This window comes from Pogona vitticeps, chromosome 3, assembly GCF_051106095.1.
Source record: "Pogona vitticeps strain Pit_001003342236 chromosome 3, PviZW2.1, whole genome shotgun sequence".
NCBI classification, from domain to species: Eukaryota; Metazoa; Chordata; class Lepidosauria; order Squamata; family Agamidae; genus Pogona; species Pogona vitticeps.
In genome coordinates, this window is record NC_135785.1 from 48,611,576 (window position 1) to 48,630,683 (window position 19,108).

General features: G+C 41.1%; 1 protein-coding gene and 1 long non-coding RNA gene across 51 annotated transcripts in view; one reads left to right on the forward strand and one right to left on the reverse strand.

Moving 5' to 3' along the window:
* Positions 1-3,191: 3,191 nt before the first annotated feature.
* LOC144587872 (uncharacterized) lies at positions 3,192-7,808 on the reverse strand. Its single transcript, XR_013543061.1, has 3 exons — positions 7,681-7,808; positions 5,921-6,002; positions 3,192-3,338 (listed from the first exon to the last, which is right to left on the reverse strand). It is a non-coding gene; the product is annotated as an uncharacterized LOC144587872 (long non-coding RNA).
* Positions 7,809-8,423: 615 nt separating this feature from the next.
* Positions 8,424-19,108, forward strand: part of KIF1A (kinesin family member 1A) — a 142,887-nt gene continuing 132,202 nt past the window's right edge. For all 50 annotated transcript variants that reach the window (XM_078389315.1, XM_078389317.1, XM_078389316.1 and 47 more), the window contains exon 1: positions 8,424-8,576. The gene's annotated coding sequence lies outside the window, so the exon portion shown is untranslated. The remainder of the gene's footprint in view (positions 8,577-19,108) is intronic.

Below are 19,108 nucleotides of genomic sequence, written 5' to 3' on the forward strand. Positions count from 1 at the left end.
ACGTACAAAAGAAGATCTAGCAAATGGCCAAGATAACACTATCGAAGTAGCCTGCTTCTGGTCAAAAATAGTTTAATTATCTTAACATTTTAAGTTGTTTTCAATTTTACCTATATTTCATATATGTCCATAGTTTTAAATTGTGCAACATTCTGATATGAATAAGGAAAGAAAGAAAATGCCCCCTTCTGGTGTGTTTTCTATAGATGTGAGCTGATAAGTTGGACTTGGCTCGCAAGGGATGCTGGATAACCATCAAGCAAATTACAGCTGCCATGGAAATCTCCCAGAATGCCTTTAAGGCAGCATCATTCTGGTATGTTGTGGGAAAATTTTAATAGATTCTTGGAAGTCACTGGTGCACCATAAAGTGACCCCTAGAATATCCATCTGGGGTGACTCATGTCTGGGTGTGAAACCCATGGCAGCTGGTGCAGGCCCAGTAGCTGTAGCTCCAATGCTTTCTAAAATGTCCAACTATCAATTCTGGATTTTGAAAAGGAGAAAATGCTGAAGTCACAGCTCTGATGGTTTCATCAATGCTACCTAGTTAAGACCTATCAAACTGTAGAATAACTAGTTGCTTGTAATTACTTCCTCATTACATTACTATTATAACTTAAAATCATGTCACCTTTTTATGCCAGTTTTTAGTTACTTTTGTAGTTAGAGGGCTGTGGCCTCACTAAAAAATATGCAGGAAGAATACCAAGTGGTTTAAAAGCTACCTTGTGTTTTGCCTCATGCTGCTGTCTTATGCTTTGTTGTGGGTTGACAAGAGTCAAGAAGACAAGAAGTGAGCGCGTTTTGTACTAAAAGTCAATGACATTTCACATTCAGATTTCTTCTAAAAAAATTGAGAAGTGATTATTTTAAGCAGTTTTGAGAAACAGAAAATGAAATAGCTACCTGTCAAAAACTAATGGTACCTTGCTGCTCTGGAGTAGCTTTCATTGGTACCATACCATAACTATAACTCACTGCTTTTTAAAATTAATGTTCCAAGCTGGATCTTGCTTCTTTGCAATGTTGCTGCCTTATCTTATCAGCCAGTGGTGGGTAAAGAATGGCCTCTCCAAAGAGGCCTGAGCCTGCATGGCCAATAGTGAAGAATGCTATGAGCGGAAACTCTTGGAAAGCTGCACTTTGCACAGAGCTGCAGTAAGGAAGTATTATGTCAGCAGCTTCTGGGTAATACAACAAGTAACAGTGATGCAGCTACCAGCCATCATAACAATTACATACCATCAACTTGATTCTGACCTACGGTGACCCTTTCAAGAGTTTTCTAGATTAAGGCCAAAATTACAGATTCAGGACTCCAGGCGGAATTTGCAGTCATTCCTGACACTGCTCATGATACAGAAACCTACTGCAGTTCAAAAATGGTGCTCAGACTGCATTAAAAAAAACCCACAGTAGGGCTTACACAAGTCCCCAGCAGCTACGTATTTATCCAGTTGCTAGAGAGTTTAATTGTTTAGGAAGCCAGACCTGGGGAGGGGAGGAGAACGTGTGCACGGGCATACATGGTGAGGGAAAGAGTGCATGCCATAACAATACTGGTCCTCCCTCCCCCTCCCCCCCTGACATGACTCTCTAACAGAGGTGCTTCCACTCCACCTCCCGATAGATCATGTCCTCCTCCTCTTTCTGATGCTGCTGTGGCAGTGGGGAAAGGCTGCTCTGATGCTACCTGGCAAACAGAACCAGCGACACAAAAGCGAGCCTAATTTGGGGCTCTTGCTGTAGCCTTGGTATCTTCTGCACTACAGTCTTGCATGGTCCACTTCATTTGTGCCCAAGTCTAATCCAGTTGCAAGAACCAAGTCACTTTTTGGGTCACAATTACAGTAATAGGTTTCTTTTGTCATTAGCTGGGGTCTCACCCCCCCCTTGTGGTGTGCTTTACTGTGAGGAATCACATTAAAATAGGACATGTTTTGCAAGTGGGTTTCTGCCTGTTGGCAGCTAACCCACAGTAAAAAACAACAACTTTGCTGCAGATTATTGGAAACATGTAGTTCCAGACAAAGAACACTCAGAAGTCACTTATAATTTCCTTCTTCTGGGAACACTCTATGACTGCAACTTGCCCAACACCATGCAGGATGGCTCTTCTCCTGGGATGCACAGTGCAGAAACAAACTACTAACCTCTGGTTCTGCAGTCAGAAACACAACTAACTGAGCTATCTAGCCACCTATTAGAAACACAATACTTTGCCCAGCAATATGTGGATTGCAGCTGATGGGTTGTTGTTGTTCTTGTCCTGTTGCAATTAAGTGTGTTTTTGTAATGTATTGTTCTATATAATGGTGATGACCTTTTGTAAGCAGCCACTACAAATAAACACACACCTCCAACGTATTTAGCTGCCATCATAACAGCAGTGCTGCAATCCTGCTAAGAAGGCATTAAATAACAGTGTGTAATGCAGTAAATACCAGCAAGGCTTGAGGCAAACAGGAAATGCTCCAGCTGGGACTTGTCAAGTGCAGGGAAATATCTTCTAGATGAAGAAGTAATGATGCAATGAAGGACTTCAATCTGAATAGCAGGAACAGAAAGGTGAATCTAGGAAACCTTGTGATTCAATGGCTGTTTTTCTGTAATGATCCTTCATTTATGTTTAAAGTTCAAGGTAATAAGGTGCGTCAGGAAAAAACCATTCATCTGATATTTGGCTTGAAGCTGATTTTTGTAGTTTCATCCGAAGAGCTTCTGAGGCATCAAAACATTCATAGTTATTTCATATAATATTCATGTACAGAATCTAATAATCAGTCTCCCCATGACTAGCCATTAAGAAAGCAATCATATTCTTATTTTGCTATATAAAAACCCATTGAACCCAATGGTACTTATTTTGACTAAAAAGAAGCAGGGTTTCACTTTAAATGATTGGTTTGCCATTACTGTAAAGCTAAGATAATTTTAGATGAGTTCAGACACCATTTAGAAAGAAGCTACACATGTGCGGGTTTCCTCCCATAGTATGAGCACCAAGATTCCACAAGATTTTCTTACAGTGTTTTAAATTGAAATACTTCCCAGTGTAAGAAATGCAAGATAAAACATCTAAATTAAAGCACACTCATATCAGAATAAAAGGAACAATTCTAGATAAAACAACTAGACTACTAAAACAATTTAAGTGTAAAAGCCCGGCAAAATAAAAAGGTCTTTACCTATTATAATCAAGACCTCAATAGAAGCACCAAGCAAATCTCTTCAGGGACAGCATTTTCAAGATGGAGATGCCACCAGTGAAAAGACCATGTCACTACTAATCATCCACATCACCTTGCATACAAAAGAACGGTCATCTGCAGAGCCTGTAACATAAACCAGGTAGATATGAAGGAACCAACAATTGTTACTGGCTAAACCTGGGTCCTAAGATTCTTTGGCAAGGAATCAGGCACAGACGCTACCAGCTGAACCAAAGGCCCAATGTTATTGAATAGCAGCGAAGAAAAGGTCAGCTGGGGACTTCTCTTAAAAGCAGAGAAGACCCCGAAAATACAGTATACAAACATTTTATAATGATACAAAGAGCCATAAAGCACTACATTTCCATTGGTCATTTGTACCCAAAGTCTGGATCCTGCCTTTCATTGGGTAATGATGCCAACTATGCTGATCTATTGGTTCCCTAAAGATATGCACCTTGTGTGCCCCATATACCCTTGGCCTATGCCCAGGATGCACCTAAATGTCTGGATGAAAGAGTATCAATTCCTCTTATCTTTCGGTATGTTTATGTGTAGCCTTCCTGGGCCCTGATATATGGCCTTCACTCTCCAGCTCCCTGGTGTGAATGTTTTGGCTTGTCATCACTAGTTTCTCTGAGGCCTGTGTTTTCTCTGCAAGCTAAAATCTAGTTTGATTCTGCTTTAGTATCGCAATATTCTTACTATTTGCAAAATATTTGAATTTGAGACATCAGTTAGAATAACATCAGTATGATCCATAGTTGTTTTGCAAAGGGTAAGGCTGTCAAAAGGCAATTTCACCACTCAGTTTCCAGGAGAGGTTATCAAGAGAAATGGCCGACCCTCTGCCAAGTGAATGCCTACCATTCAAGATCGTTGAGCAAAAGAACACTGCGGAGGAGGAAGAGAAGGAGGAGGATCTTTTTAATTCTGTTTGCAACACGGAATTTCAAATCCTTGGTCAGAAGGGGTTCCAGATAATTAAAAAACCACATGTGTCTCCATTTTTCATTTCACTATGCTCATTTAGAATGATCAAGCATTGCAGAGACAACCGCAATGATAAAGAACAACATTATATACACCAATATTATTTTCATGGAGAGAAGCAATAGGGGAAATGAAAAAGAAATCAGCATAGAAAGGGAGAAAAAGATGGGCAGAAAAAAGAAGGATATGAGTCTATCTGTCTACTGATTATCCAGGGTCAGTGAAGCTGAATATCCCAGTATCTTACATAGATCATAAGTCAACATCTATAAAGCTCAAACTGTGCTCATTTTCTTAAAAGGACCATACATCATATATTATTTAATTACAGCATCACAGAACTTGAAAAAGAGGCATAGTAAAGGGAAGCCAGAAGAAAATAAAATAAAGAAGTGCAGCCAACATTAAGAGAATCTCTATACATGTGTAGCCCTCTCTCTTTCACAAAAATGAAGGGTTGATCATTACCAGACATTAGACTGAGGCAGTTTGGGTCACTCTGCTAACCAATATGTTATAATAGCTAGACAGGAAGAGTAATTCCTTCGAGTTCAGTTGAAGTCTCAGAGGCATTTTATAAGATCAGGAATGGCTTGGAAAGGCCCCACCCTTCTTTCATTGTTAGTTTCAGAAGGTGAAGTTGGAGGATTCTTGTTTCATCTCTTGTTCAATGATTTGTGGAATTCTTCAAGGCTAGGTCTTGACTCCCAAGGTAATTTAACATAAACATTGAACTGCTTGGAGAGACCTATCCATGCAGCTCTCTTTTTACTGTTCATTGACTACAAAACAAACTACTGCATTCTGAATCAGTATCTGGCCTGCTGCCTCTGGACATGTAATGGCTTATCAGCTGGCCAGCACATGCGTGGGTGGAGTCAGCAGGCTGGCTCCAGGAAAAGAAGTTGGCCTGCTGTCACTGAAGATGGCAGAAGTGGCAGAGGGCAGCCCAAGTCTTTGGGTCCCATTCCCACCTCAAGACTTGGGACTTGAGGCTTGGGATTCATGACTTGATATCAAAGACATGAACTTGGGTCCCTTGACTTGCTAACACCCCTGATAGAAATAATACCTTATCTGGAGAAATTCTGAAATCCAGTCATCTAAATTAATCTCTGAGGCACACAATTCTGACTGGACCATACTTCTATTAGAAATAGAGACTAAACACAGCTGTGTGCCTTAAAATATATATTACAATCATAATAAAGCCATGCTCATTCAGCACCCCAATATAAATGCAGATTACTTTTAAAACTGTGTCCTACAACCTGTTTGTTCAATCAGTTGTTTGCAGGATAGATACAAAACACTATGGAGTTCAGGCTTAACCACACATGACAACTTTGGAATGATTATTAACATCATCATCTGGGCAACCAAGATTCTAATCTGTTTACTGCTTGCTTTTTCTTTGATCAAAAATGGCAAATCTTACAGACATGAATATGCTATATTTTTTTAAAAAGAAATCATGTATTTTCTATCATAGTCTACTTTCAAAAGAAACTAACAAGGTTACTAGAAAAGAACTTTTGAGTAGTGTATGACCCACATGCTGCTTTCAACATCTGCCAGCTTGGAAATTTGGATGTAAGCTTCTTTTCTTATTGGTGTAAATGAATATTTCCATCTGGCAGGAATGTCAACTGACTAGCAAATTCCAGCCAGAAGAAAATTGGAGATAATGTTACAAAGATGGTGAGCCTCACCTCATTTGTTCTGGCTTTGAATCTTGCCATTCCAGGTCTGATCCATGGCATTTTACTTAGTGCAATAGTTATTGTATCAATCCTGTAACAATAACAAAAAAAGAACAAACATACAGCAGATGCTGGAGCTAAAACAAACCATCAGAAAGAATCATAAACTAGCTTTCCACTGATCTTCATCAGGCTAGACACCACAAAGCTGGAGGTGGTACAGAAGAAATCCAAAAAACCCAAATACCATGGTCAGATGTGCAGCAGGCCAGGCGCATTTATTGAAAACAAGTTTCAAAATTCCCGTCATTCAGCATCTCCCAGTAGACCTGTATTGAAAAACACAGCTCCTTTTTGGCAGGGAATACAGGTGTGCAGAAACATGGCAAAACCCATACCAGAGAGTTTGGCATAAGATTTAGTCTATGTTTTAGATAAATGAATTACAGTCAGATTGAAAGTACTGCCTAGTGGTTGGAAGAAGATGTTGTCCTTAATTTCTGCCCACACATCCGGCCATGCTTTTTTGTTTCCTATTCATGCCCCCCCAACTCTGTGGCATCCTTTGCATGAAGATCTATGTGGGGTCAAAAGCTAAGCTATCTCTGTGATTTCTTTAGTGGACTAATAAAAGTATCAGCCACCCTTACCTTCATATTGCACACAAGGACCACATAGATTTCCCCCCCTCTCTTTGGTATTACCAGATAAATTACCCATTATGAAAATACTATAAAGAATGTCTGGGGGCAGGGTAGACAAGCAATGGTAGAGCAGGCAAGCAGTGTGCAACCTTGATATGATGGAGTAAAATGTTTAGGCAGTAACAGAAATTATTTGATGTTCACAACAGATGCTTAAATGGGTGAAGAATGTTACTCTGTTTCAAAAACATGAAACAAGATGGTTATGAATGATATTAAGTGGATTCTTCAAGTATGAAGTAGCATTTTCAGAGAACCAACCATATCCTCAAAAGAGTATGTTTAGATAGGAAGGAATAGATTCCATTAGGAGAGTAAAGTTTCATGTTTGCAGTTTCATTCCCTAAGTAGTGAGGACTCCAAGGTATTCTGCAAGTGCTACCCAGAATATTTGTTTCCTTGAAGGACGCTGTGGGAAACCTGTGGTGTTTACCTGACATATGGTTTATTTACACGTTATACACATGTATAGCAATATCTAACACTGACATATTTTATGAAAATTTGAACTTCGCAAAAAATGTGTGCATGTGTTATGTGCCATCAAGTAACTTCAAACTTATGGGTCATGGGATTTTTATGGTATATGAGGTGCTCAAGCATTGTTTGCATCCTGCAGTGAGTTTCCATGAAAACAACAATTATGCCCACTATATACCACACTGGTCCTCAGAAAATATGGAGACCAAAAATATTAAATACACAGACATGGAAACAGACTAGCAAAGTAGAGATGGGCATGAACCACCAGTTGGTTCGTTTATTGGCCAAACAGGTGTTTGGTGCATCACAGCCCTGCTTCCTTCAGGCAGCAGCCAGGGAAGGTGGACTAAGGAAGCCAGGCTGCCAAACACTTGCCTGGCTGATAAATGAACTGCCATGAATTTTACATACAGCATTTTCCCTGTAGACTTGCAAGGGTCACATGCATTATATGCATTGAAGTGTCAGCTCACAGCTTTGATCACTAGCTATGCTGGCCAGGATTTTGGGAGTTGTAGTCAAATAACATATGGGGACCCAAGGTTGGGAACCACCGAGTTAGACTAATTCAGTATTTCAGACCTTGGGATGGTCTTTCTGTGGCTTTTCAGCTGTGGATAGATTACAAATCTCATCACCCCGCCATTGGCTGTGCTGGCTAGGGCTTATGGTATTTGTAGTCCAGCAAACAGCAGGAGACATGTTGTCTACTGGCAGCTCTCCAGGATTTTCGGTAGGGTTCCTTTCCAGCTTGCTGTGTAGATGGGGAGGGACTGGATCTGGAACCTTCCACAGGCAAAAACCTCTCTTCGCCACCGAGGTACAGTCCCTCCCAGGAACATAAACTGGACTTCCAGTCACCGCACAAGGTGTTTCGGGGTGGCCCTGCCTGAAGGACGGAGGGCTGCGATGAGTCAGACCTCCCTCTGCTTCTGAGCCAGAGCAAAATGGATTGACGTGGTTGGCGTGGATCCTGCTCCGCGCCTCCCTTTCGCTTTGCGGATTCATACACGGTCAGGGCGCAGAGACGTCTGTCCTGTCCCAGGAGGGGCCTCTTCTCGCCGCCCTTCCTTCCTCGCTCGAGGCAACGCCGCGCAGTTCCGCAGTCAGCGGCCGGCCGGGTCTCCTCCGGAGCCGCCTTGAGACCCGCGGCCCCGCCTTGTCCAGCGGGCGCGTCAACAGCGACAGGAGCTCCACCGCACCCAAGCCCCGCCCTCCTGGCGGCTGCGGTCAACAGGCTGCTCGGCTCCGTCGGCCAATCAGCGGGCCGACGAGGCTCGGGGGCGGGGCGCGCATTGAACCTGCAGGAATCGAGCATCCCCAGAGAGCGCAGCATCAGCACCACAAGCCGCGGGAGGAGGCACGACGCTTCCCTTCTCCCCTGCCGGGCAGGAACCGCAACCCGGAGCGTCTCCAATGTCACGGCCAGCCCCTTCCCACGGCGGGCGGACCTTAGCAAGCCTTTGAGGCACCGAGAGGTAAGCCGCAGCCTTTCCATTGTCTTATGGCATTCCTCACTCCGCATCCCTGCTCCCTATCTCTCGCCTTTTGCATTTGCCTCCCCCCCTTTTTTTGCAGCGCCCCCTCGCATGAGTGGCCCGTATCCGCGGGAGAGGCCTCGGGAGGCGCGGTTTCTTTCGGATCCCGTTTGCTCTGCATCCAATGCAGAGGGCGATGGCGCATCTTTTCTCCTCCCTTGCGGCTGGCTGGCTTTCAAGGAAGGACAATGAGCCAGTTTCCAGGCAGTGCCGTTTAGAATTCACTAGGGAAGCAATCCGGGGTGTTTGTGTGTCTGTATGTCCATCTAGTGGAAGTCCCCTGCATCTCGCCACCATTTCTGCCTTTGGGATGTGGGGGGAAAATCAGGAAAACCGAGGAGGCAACACAAAAATCCTGTGATGTATTTTTCTTTAAAGTGGAATGCACAATATATGGGTGTGTGTGTGTGTGATGTCATGGCCAGCACTTTTGGGTGGGTGGGGGAAAGAACAGGCAGACTGGACAAAAGATGCTGATGAAGGAAAGAGACAGTCTTTGGAAAAAGAAAATGTATCCTGCTAGTTATGTACTATTCAGATTCCAAAGCTAAATGCTTTGTCTCCGGTTTTCTGCTGTCCCAGAGACAAAACATACACTGTCAAGGCCTTTCTTGCCTGTCTAGCCTCCCATGCTTTTGCCATTTGCTTATTTTTCTTGATTCCTTGGGGCAGCCACAATGCTACTTATCAGCTGTTTGATGAGAAAATAAAGAGTCCCTCTTTATTGTCAGTGTCAGATTAATTGTTCTGTGGACTTCTGAAAGGGATCCAACTAGGGAAAAGAAATGCATTCCTCATAAACACCACCCACCCCACCCCATATGTCCCTGCACCAATAGCTGTGACATAAGGCCATGGAGAGAGTGCAGAGTCATGGAGACCAGGCAAGGGCCTGCCAATCAGTTGCATCTCTCTTCTGAACTGCCGTGGCATCCCATAAGTCAGAATTCTTAGTTTGGAACCCAAATCTTTAATGAAATAGGATTTGAAAAATAAGTTTTGTGTGTGTGTAAATACATTCAAAATGTCTGCCTTTTTGACAGTACATCTCTGCACATTCTGTGGGTTCATCTTCTTTATGGGTTGTCAGGATCGTTAGGGCTCCTGGCAAAATCTTCCAAAGCATCTTCAAAGAAACCTGTGGCATAGTCGATATTCTATTTCTTTTTTAAATGCTATGTTGTATGATGAAGATGGAACAGTACTATTGGTAATTAAAGAAAGATGACTGTTCTGTCATCTGACACATTTGAGGGGGAAGAAGCTGTTAAGTAGGCGAAAGCCTGCAGATCCCTTTAGAAAGAAAATAAAAGACCTGTTCAGATGTGGGTGGAGGACCTTGTCAGCCATTTTACAGGGTTTAGAGCCCTGCACTGCTGTAGTAACAACAGCATTGGATTACATGTTAACACAGTAACATCCCAGATTCCTGCTATGTCTTAGCTGGATCTGTTTATTTACATTTTACAAGAGCTAGGCCAGCCTTTTATCAAGAAAAGAAACACATTTGATGGTATCTTGATTTAAACTTTTGGGAAAAAAATCTTTGAGTAACAACAGTCATGTGCTGGTTGGAAGTATATGTGTTTATCAGGTGTAAAGGAGATTGTGTATATCATTAAAAACAAACTAAACTAAGGTTAAGTCTAGCATTCATCTTGAGCATTACAAGGTCCTCCACCAGCCTTCTGAAAATCCCAGGCACAATGTAATTGCAAAGCTTGATGTGACGGCTTTTTGCTGTCAGCAAGAAATGATGCATTTTCTAGAAAAAAATTTCCAAAGACAAAAGGGCCTGTGGGCATTTACTACATGGAAATATATTGTGCTTCTGGAATGAAGAGCAGTGTGCAGATTGTACTGTGGCCTGCTTGGAAGTCACTCGAGGCCATCTTAGGAACAGCATGACTGCCAGCAATATGGCTGAATAGAATAACTTGTGTTAGCAGCCCTTGTTCCCCAACCCCCAGCAAGAATCATGTTTTTGTCAAAGCACGCTGGGAAGAGTAAACATTTTTTTAAAAGGGGGTTGTAAATTCTAATTTGGAAGTAAACATGGAAAGAAATACCATTATTTCCTTATGTTAATATGTGCTTGTCATAGTGTTTCTGGGCAGGGCAGGCTGTTGCAAAGAGGAAAATGGATTTGCTGCAATGTCTGTTCTTAAGAAGACATAACAACTATTAGATTCTCTCCTATCAGGAGATGAGCTGATTGCCTCAGAGGTGTAAGCCTTGTTTAACAAGGTGTATGATGAGGAAAAGGGGAGTGATAGCTAACATACCAAATCTTACATGAGCTGAGTAATCACCATTGACAATATAAACTGCTAAATGCCTTACTCTGAGATAAATGGGTACTGCAGGCTTAATATTCATCTTCCCACATTTTAAATGTTTACTGAAATGGCCACAGGCTTTTGAGTGGTATTTGGATACTTTTGGATGAGGCAAGTGCATATACATCCCCTGATGTCTTCTGACAAGGTTATCTAGTTGTCCTGCTTTGTTTTTGATTCTTAGAGTAGCTAACTATCTTATACATCTGCCTCTTTCAAGGGCACAGACGGGTTGCAAAGAGTTTCTAAAAATCAGAAGTTCCACACATTTGATATTTCATTTGTGAACCAGAATGCAGAGGGTTTCTCTTGACTCAGCTCCAGTTTCCAGTAATGATTCCTGTGACGTGCTATTATTACTTAAATCTTAGGTTTCTTTTAATGTATCTGTTCATATTGCAAATTCAGAATGTTGTGGAAAACTAATTTAATAACAATGGTGTGGAATGAGGAAATAAATTTACTTCTGAAATGGTGGGAAGAAGGAGTACTAGCAGTTTATGGTCTGAGTAGCAGTGGCAGTTTAGCTTCCATTTTTGATTGAGCCCTGTTCCCAGGACCTCAATGCGCTCTTGATTATGACAAGATATAATTTCCAGATTTTATTTTCACAACTGTTGTTATGATATATTTTCCTTTTCTCTTGTATGCCTTTGTCTTGGCTGCTTATAAATTAGATTTCTTCACCCATTAAAATTTTTTGCCTGAAACATCCACAGAGATTGTGTCTCTAGGAGCATTCGTTGAACAGACTTAATACATAAACAATGAAATCAAAAGGTCAGGTTGGAAAGAAAAAGCAAACATGTAGCAAAAGGCAATGAGGATATAAGGGGGGCATTTTTCATAGCATCAGGCCTCTGGTCCAGAAAGCTAATATTATTTAAGCAGTAACAAGTCCCAAGGCAGAAAGATCTTTGCTGTCCTTGAAAATGTATACATAGAGGTGTCAGAAACTGAGCCTTTCATATTGTATAGGCACGGAATGTGCTCTCCCACTGAACCAAAGCCCCTGCTCAAGTCTCTAAAGAATGGAGAATGCAAGCTGTAAACTATGGGGACAAATGAATCATAGTCTGAATGAGTCAACGGTATGAAATGGTTGCAGAAGCAAAACAGATGTTCTTTTGATTTGCATTGACAACTATATTACCTGCACGACAGGAGGCCACTCAGTACAGGTTGGATCTCTTCTTAAATGTTATGTTCAGCCCCAGTATATTTTTTGCAAAGGCAAAAAAACAAACTGAAAACAATTCTGATGATTGCATCAATCAGATGTCAGATTTTTATTTTCAGATTTTTTTTAAAAAAAACCTACTGTTAAGAAAAAGGAGAATTATGATTGATTGAGATGACTTTAGGGATGGAAAAGAATCAGTGATTGAAATGGCAATAAATTAGATTGAGAGTAAGAATGACTTAGCAATGAAGAAAATCTTTAAAGGAAAATATAAGATTTGCAGTAAATGTATAAATGTATAGAAAACCTTCCTGAGGTTTTCACTGAAAGACTGGAAGTACTGGTGTTGGGGATTATTTGCTACTATGGGGGGATTCAATTAGAAAACCATTTCAGTCGATACATAATTTTGTCACCTTATTCTACACCACTCTCTTGTCTATTTTTAGTTAGAATGCACTTTGGCCACTCCTCGTTATGTCTTGCATTATGGTAAAGTAGCGAGCAAGAAAACCAGCACTGTGCAACAGATTTTAGAGTTCAGATTCATCTCTGGATAAAATGAAAGGAGAGGTTCTAAATTCTGTGATTAGGAAAGCTAATGGTATATTGTGCATTGTCAAACCAGTGCAGAACTGGCAAGAACCTAAATATCAGTAGCCTACATAACATGTTTAATATGATTATGATTGCCATGGTGAGTATACTTACTGAGGACAAGGCTGGTCCTCAGTAAGTATACCCAGTGACACCTGGTGCCCTTGTAGCTGGTGGGGCCAAAGGTACTGCATAGATGGGCGGAGCTGGAGAGACATACAGAACTGGAAGCAAATGTGAGCATTCATACATATCCAAGGTACATACAGGAAGGAGGCAAGCATTCCCAGATACAACTAGTAGGAAGGGACCAGAAATGGGGGCTCAGATTTTCTGCTTCACAAGTAATAGTATACTGGCTGGGTGTAGCCTGAGCCTGAATTGTGGCAGTACCCAACTTGCCCAAAGAGATGGGCCGCCACCAGCCAAAATTATTTCTGTCCTGAGGAAATAACAAAATGGATCCTTCCAGCCACACACACAATGTGCAAAACTGGTAGCTGAATGTTGTTGCTATCTCAGTGCTACTGTGTCTGTTTTGGCAGAGGGTAGATTATGTGGTGCATGTATAACTCTGTCCTCCAGCACCTCACCGTCACATCCCCTGCTTCAGTCTTATGTCGGGTGCGCCCCTTTTGCTGCCTAATGGCATGGCCAACTCTGACTCACGGTGAACGTTCCTGAATACAGTGAGCCTAGCCATGATTTTTTCCATAATACTCACTGCATTATTCTTCCTCACAAGTGAACTGGGACCACCCTTCTCCACTGATCCAACTAAAAAAAATAGGAAGATTAGCAGAGCAGCATAATCTAAATTGATATACTACCTAGCATTATTGTGTAAATACCTGTAAAATTTATCATGTTTCTCCTGCAGCTGATTCCTTTTGGGTTTTGCATTAAACCACAGATCCATCAGAATAAGACGCTATCTTTTGGGATGAAGGTTTATTTTATCTTATTTTAATTTTTTTAAAGCAAAGTATATCATTACAATAACAATATAAGCCATTAAAACAATAAATAACACAATCTCTGGTGTCTATATACAAATGCTATGCATATGAGAAACTAATGAAAAAGAACTGGAAATCTTAGTTCACAAGGATAAATATTACTTGATAGAAAACACTTGATGGGATCACACCCATGACTGGAATACAGCAATTGCAGAATATAAATTGCTTAAAAATAATAGAAAGAATAGAAAATGAGATGGAGCTGCAGTATATGTCAAAAGTACATATGACTGCACAGAAATTTAGGAGGATGAGCTTGGCTGTTCGGTGGGGCAATTGGGGCAAAAACAAAAGAAACATGGTAGTTGGACCAATCAATCAAGAAGACAACACAGATAAAACCTTTGAAAAACAAACTGCAAGAATTTCTAAGAGACACAATGTAACATTAATGAGAGTTTTAAATTATCCTGGGATCTGTTGGGAGACAAATTCTGCCAAATATGGCCCTTCCAAGAAATTCCTGGCTTCTGCTGCTGATAGATTTCTCCTCCAAAAGGTGGAGGAAGAAACTGGATGAGTAGCTATCCTTGACTTGATTCAGGTTTTTGGTGGAAAAAGTAGCAATAAGGGGAACCCTGGAGGAAAGAGACCACATTCTACTTGAGTTTTTGATTTCCAAGGAAACAAAAACAGAGTTTAGCTTCATGAATATGCTAGATTTAAAAAAAAACTAATTTTAATAAATTCAGAAAAATGATAAGTATGGTCCAATGGCAGAAGGTTCTAATAGAAAAAGGAGTCAATGACGAGTGAGTTTCTTAAAAATGAAAGTTTAAAGGCACAATTACAAATAATTTCAATAGGAAGAAAAGGTGGAAGACTGCAAAAAAGACCAATATGGCTTCACAAAAAGCTCAGAGAGGACCTGAAAATAAAAAAGAACAAATATAGGAAGTTGAAGGAAGGCCAGGCCGCGAAATAAGAGTCCTACATCTAGGGAAAAACAAGCACATAGTTACAAGATGAGGGCTCAGTAATACTACAAATGAGAAGGATCCTGGAATTGTTGTAGATCACAATCTGAATATGAGCCAGCAGTGCAACGTGACTGCAAAAAAGGCAAATGCTTTTGTAGTTTGTATTAATAGAAGTATAGTCTCAAAATCGTAGTTCCCTTCTCTTTAGCATTGGTTAGGCCTCATCTTGAGTACTGTGACCAGTTCTGGACACTACACTTTAACTGGAACAAATTCAGAGGAAGGCATCAAGAATAATCAGAGGACTGGAAACCAGGCCCTATGAGGAAAGATGGAAAGAACTGGGCATGTTTCGCCTTGGGGGGAAAAAAAGATTGAGCAGAGATATGGTAGCACTTTTCAAATACTTGAAAGATTGTCATACAGAGAAAGAGCAGGACCTGTTCTCAATTATTCCAGAGTGCAGGACATGCAATAATGGGCTTAAGGTCCAGAAGCCAGAGTATGCTTGAAAGGAAAGAAGTCTCAGGAAAGACTTCCTAACTATTAGAGCAGTACAACAATTGAACTAATTACCTTATGAGGTAGTGAGTAATTGGATTACTTTTTCTCAGATATATTTTGATTTAGATTCCTGTATTGAGCAGAGGGTTAGACTCATTGGCTTTATAGGCCCCTTCTAACTCAATTTTTCCGTGTTTCTATGTCTGTTTACTCAAAAGCAAGGTTCCCTCAGCTGGGTGTGTGCGCATGTTCCTCTGCCTCCCTCCATGCAGCTGTCTTACCCCCCTCTGATGTGATCACATTAGGTTTCCCCATAGATAGATAGATAGATAGATAGATAGATAGATAGATAGATAGATAGATAGATAGATAGATAGATAGATAGATAGATAGATAGATAGATAGATAGATAGATAGATAGATAGATAGAAAGAAAGAAAGAAAGAAAGAAAAGTAAGCTAGCAGCAGCAACTGCAGGTGGAAAAACAGACTCGAACTTATATATTATATCAGCAAATATGTATTTGAAAATCTGCATTGGCAAAATCATCCATGTTTAGGAGCTGGGATACTTGCAGGGAAGAAATATTATGTAGTGGAGAGGATTGCTTAACTTCTATGCTTGAATTGTATGCAGGATGCCGGCTGGGAGGAAATTAGTTAAAATGTCTCTGGAGTGATGTAGGGGAAGAGTAAGGAGGCAGAAGAATTACCAAGAATTAAGCATCTCTTCTTGCTGATCACCTTCTCCCTCCATATTAATATAATAATCCTGATTTATGGTAACCCTTTCCAGGGTTTTCTAGTACTCAGAAGTAGTTTACTATTTCCTTCTTCTAGGCGCTTCCTGAGACTATACAGCTTGCCCAGGGCAGCACAGACTCTTCTGGGTTGTACAGTGAACAGAGCTATATGTTAGGAAGGAAAACCATGCTTCTCAAATTCATAGTCATAGTGCTGGCCTCGAGCATGTATTTGGGAGGCATGGATTTCTTTCCTAACATATAGCTCTGATCCTTGGTCATATCTTTTTTCAGAGTTGGCAGCTATTGGACAGCTCTATGATGCAAGCAGAAAGGAGTAGCTATCTGGGAAACTAGCTACAGTATGACTATCTCTTTAATATCTGTGTGGAGGTTTGTGCCTGCAGAAACTGATTTCCATTCAATTATGATACGTAGATTCAAATGTCAGCACTTTATAATATTCTAAATATTGTATAATATTTTGGTAGGGCAGCAGTGCTTAGGCTGAAGAATAGCTATATCCTTTGTGAAGTTCTAGCACCCATACCCAAATATAGCCTAAGCTGCCTTGTGGAACCTGCACACGTTCTTGTACTACAATTTCCATTAGGTCCTGGTCATTGCTAGTTAGGGCTGTTGAAATGTAATGAAATCAGTGGGGGGCCCCACATAACCCCCCAGCCTAAACTGTGACTGCACACAGGGGCTTTTCTAGGAAAAAAGTGGAGGAATGTGCTTCAGAAGAAAGTAATGAAAATGTAACGTTCATTAGCACTGTGGAAGAAGCATTCCACATGTTAGAAGCAGGTGTGGTCCTGCAAGAATTTGATCACTGAAAACTGGCAATTAGAAAACCAAAAGTCTTTTATTGCATACTAGTCACATGTACAAGAGGTACTGAATGTAGTCAAGAACAAATCACCTCACCTTAATATCCTTCTTCTCGAGGTGAATTGCCATTGCCTATGTAGGACATAAAGTTTTGGGTCCACGTTAGGAGAAACATTTTGATGGCAAGAACAGATGAGCATTGGAACTATTTACCTACAAGGCTGGTTGTCTCTCTTTCACTGGAGGTCTTCAACAGACACTAGATAGCCAAGAGGGATGCTCTGGCCCTGGATGTTCCACCTTGAACAGAGGACTGGACTAGATGGACAAGACTCCATCCCAGTTTTATACAGCTATGATTCTGTGACTCAAGGGGAGGTTGCAACAGATCTGAAGCTGTGGAGTTATGTGACTTCTACAAGGACAGTTGATTGAAGAACTCCACTTGAATTAGTCATGTTTTTTTGTTCCTCCAGACTTCAGGCAGTTGCACATTTTATGATGGAGATCACTGCCCAAGAAATGTTCACAAGGAAGCAAATGGTCCCTGGGACCTCTATCTGAGAATACATTTTTAGTTTTGTGCTGGGGTGGACTACACATCTGGCTAGCTCCAACTAAGTTCAGGATGGTTCATCCCTCTGCAACAGCACAATAAGGCAAAATGTAGTATATATGTAGGATTCTCAATGTAGCGTAGTGGACAGAGTGACTGACTAGGACTCTGGAGACCAGAGTTTGAATCCCCAGCTGGCTGTAGAAACTCACTGGGGGAGTAGAACTGTTAAAACCACTCCTTAAATATTTCATTTACCTTGGAAGCCCTATTAAAGTCGCTATAACTCAGTTCTGACTTGACAACACAGAACACACACAGACCACAGTTGCTGGTTAACCCTAAAGAACTGCTTTTATTTCCCATTCCTTGTTGTTTCCTTGGCTTCTCTAGAACTTCCTACCTTCCCTCAGGAAGCAGAGAATCCTGGATGCAGCAGAGGGTTGTGGCTGAGCAGAGTGCTGCATTTAGCTCACTTAATTATTTATACTGAAAACAAACCTGGAAGATCGGCCCCGGAGGCTGAGCTCTGTTACTCAGATATGCAGAGAAGCCAGACTGATGCAATTTAATATCAGCCTTGGAAAGAGGATCTTGTGGAAAGAGGAAATAAGAGGGGAGCTACAGTATTCCTCACATCTTCATTTGGCTTTGGATATTCTGAAATTGTCCTTCTCCTCTGAGGAACTTCAGCTCCTTGTGAAATACTCTGATGCCAACCTGGCCTAGGCAGTGTTGGGGAGAATTCAGTTTAAGGATTCTTGCTTGTTTGTGCATCTTTCCTGTAGGAATTGCCTAGTAGGAAATTGCTTTTCTTTTTCTTGTGTTTATGACTGTTATTCCCACAATGATTCTCAAAGCTTGCTGTAAAAACAAATATATAGTGGGAACTAGGGTTAGCTCACATGGACTAGGGATCAGGGCATCCCCCAAAATTTGGGTAAGTGGGAGTAGCTAGAGCTGATCTCCTCCGACATCTTTGCCAATGACATTTGCAACTCTAGGCAAGAAGTAGTTGGAAGACCTTTTGGGGGAGACTTTCTCTTGTCCAGTAGCTGGCTGGTGGCCAGCCATGAAGTGCTCAGATCATGTGAGTGTTGGCAGAATAGATAATGCCACAGATTTAAGGGGAATCTTGTTAAGTAATCCCTATTAAGTTAACTGGATCCACCAGGATTAATTGTGCTTTCTGGTGGACCTTCTACAAACATTACCTTATGTATTACGGCAGCCTTCCAACAATGTGGCACTGTCCAGATGTTTTGGACTACAACCTCCATCTGCCCATGCCAACATGGCCAATAGTCAGGGATGACATGACCTGCAATCTGAAAGATCTGGAGAATGTCAGGTTGAAGTACAGAGGCTTTTAGCACAGAAGATTTCTTACTAAGATGCAACATTATTATAAGGCAGGGATCTTGATGTTCATTTTCTAGAAACCAGAGATTATCCTTCATATATATAATGTATGTGAGAAAAAAAGCAAATCCAGAGTGCTGTTGCTTTTGCCCAGACAATGGTTACATTTAATATCAAATAACACCGATTTCCAACTTGATCAGGCCCTGCCCATGTTTGTGTTGTAGCTGTATAATTCTTCCACCACACTGCCAATGTTTGTCTTGTCTGTTTTGGTATAAAGTGACAGTATTCTGTATGTACCAATATTTTATTTGGCCACAAAATAATGATTTATTTTATAATATCTACATACTAGTGTCAAATGTTAAATTTTTAATCTGCCTGCTTATTCAGAGAATTTAACCCTAAA